At 51.7% G+C, this 2,262-nt stretch overlaps 1 long non-coding RNA gene across 1 annotated transcript; it reads left to right on the plus strand.

Annotated features, from left to right (window-relative positions):
* The first annotated feature begins 273 nt into the window (after positions 1-273).
* On the plus strand, positions 274-1,909 carry LOC143694419 (uncharacterized). The gene is made up of 2 exons (XR_013182894.1): positions 274-1,020; positions 1,609-1,909. It is a non-coding gene; the product is annotated as an uncharacterized LOC143694419 (long non-coding RNA).
* Positions 1,910-2,262: the final 353 nt, after the last annotated feature.

The following is a 2,262-nucleotide window of genomic DNA, read 5'->3' on the forward strand; positions in this document are numbered from 1 at the left end:
CGTCTTTCCCTCTCGCGCGTCTCTCCCTTCCCTGCGTTCCCTCCGCGATCCCTCCGCCCGCCGCTCCTCGCTCGCGCTCTCCCGCCCGGCGGCGGCGCCCCGCGCGCTGTCCGCCCGCCCGCCCGCGGCCCGAGCCGCCGCCGCCGCACCCCCCTGCCCTGCCGACCAACCACACGGCGGCCGCCCCGGGCCGCGCGCGCGTCACCAGACCGCGCGGGCGCGTCACACAAGCGGCGCCGGGCCGAGGGCCCGGCCGCGCACGCGCACCGCCCCCGCTCCGAGGGAAGCGGGAGGGGAGGGGCCGGGCCGGGCCGGGCCAGGCCGGCTGCGCGGGAAAAGCGCTCGCTGGGATCTGCCGCGACCCGCAAAGGGATATGGCGGGGGAAACGGCTGCCCCCGGGCGCAGCTTAGGGACGCCTTGAGCGCTAAGAGCGGAGGTCTGTGCCGGGGTCTCGCCGCAGGTGATTCCACCGCCGTCTCCCCTCTTCCCGTGGCGGTTCACAGAATGACTCAGGTTGAAAGAGACCATAATGAGTCATCTGGTCCAACCTTTCCGCTCAAACAGTGTCGTCCCAGAGCACATGGCACAGGATCGCATCCGGACATTTCGTGACTTTCTTCAGTGAGGGAGACCCCACAACCTCTGTGGGCACCATGTTCCAGTCTGCAGTCATTCACGCAGTAGGTTTTTTTTCCTCGTATTTAGGTGGAATTTCCTGTGCATCGGTTTCTGCCCCTTGCCTCTTGACCTACTACTGCTTGACACCACCGAGCAGAGCCTGCGTCCGTCCTCCTGACACTCTGCCCCCACGACACAAGTTATCCACGCTGAACCTCCCCAAAGGGACAGCATGAGGGGGATGTTTTCCCTTGCCCCTGATGAGGAACAGCGTGGAGAACGTGGCAGGAAAAACGGCACCGGGAAGTCTGCAGTGCTGCCACTAGCAAGTGGGTTTGTGTAAGCAAGAGAAACAGCAGGTGCAGGTTTTTCATCACTTAGTGGTGGCATGTGGAAAGGAGGTAGGAGGAAAAAGCTTCACCATGACTTTTACTTCCTCAAAACATGAGGAAGAGTGCATTCCTATTACCAAGTTAAAATACATAAAAATGTGGGGTTTTATCTTACTGAAAGTTGAGAAAAATCAATGGTTTCACGTTTTATTTTTAGTATCAACTTGCTGTGGGAAGGATGGAGCTGACCAGTGCAGAAAATCGCAAGCATCTTCCCTATGTGCGAGTCAATAAAACTGTTAGTCAGGACAGAGCCCTGATGTACCACACACCCCTTCCACAAAAAAAAAAAAAAAAAAAAAAAAAGCAAAGCATTTATGCATTTATCCCAGCACATACCTGAAGAAAGGGTGTGTGGAACTAGGAGAGGTATGGGGGGAATTATGAGGAGCTCAAACAAGGGTGATTCTGAAAGCATGCAGAAATGTAAACAGGCAGCAGCTGCAGAATAACAGCTGTAACAAGAAATGGTATTGGGGAATTTCGTGCTGCCTCATCTCTGCTTCATACTGGGTTTTTTTGAACTTCGTCAGGGTCCTCCCAGTTCTCTTACATGACTTAACTCCTCAATTCTTTGTCCCTTTTCATTATCTACAGGAAATAACCATTACCCAATACCCCACAGAGTGGAATTACTATCAAGATATTTCTCCTCATAAACTGCACTCTTACTCTCCTGCCCCACAACTGGGAATACAATTTTACATGCAGGAGATGACTTGCAGTGACAGACAATCCCTATCCTGGAACATGCCTGTTTGAAGTCACCTGCAAGAACCACCTCATTTTGTGTAAACGGCTCGTGTGCTACAGCTGCTGACTAATTTTAGGATGATGGTCTGCTTCTACAATGGGCATGTCAAGATCTACATCAATATAATTATCAAAACAAAAAATAGTATTTTTGCCTGGATTTGCAATTCATTTTGTCCAAGAACTAATTACCATGCTAGCTTTCAGCTTAAGAGGAGGGGAAGGAAGGCTAGCGTAATGTGTTTCCATGATGGGAAGAGCTAGATTTACAGAGGGGATGGAAACTGCCCATTGGTAACATACATTCATTGGTGACAATGCTGGCTTCTAAAATGGTACCTGTGTGTGGAACTGACTAAAATCATTCTTGTGCTGGTCAGGTAGGAGCAGAACAAATTTAAAACAAGCCTCCCTCTTCATCCATGCTAAGAGTATTAAGGTAAGCTGTAAACACAATTTTCCCTTCCACATACACGTCAAATGCAGCTACACTAGACA

This window comes from Agelaius phoeniceus, chromosome 1 (assembly GCF_051311805.1).
Source record: "Agelaius phoeniceus isolate bAgePho1 chromosome 1, bAgePho1.hap1, whole genome shotgun sequence".
Lineage (NCBI taxonomy): Eukaryota > Metazoa > Chordata > Aves > Passeriformes > Icteridae > Agelaius > Agelaius phoeniceus.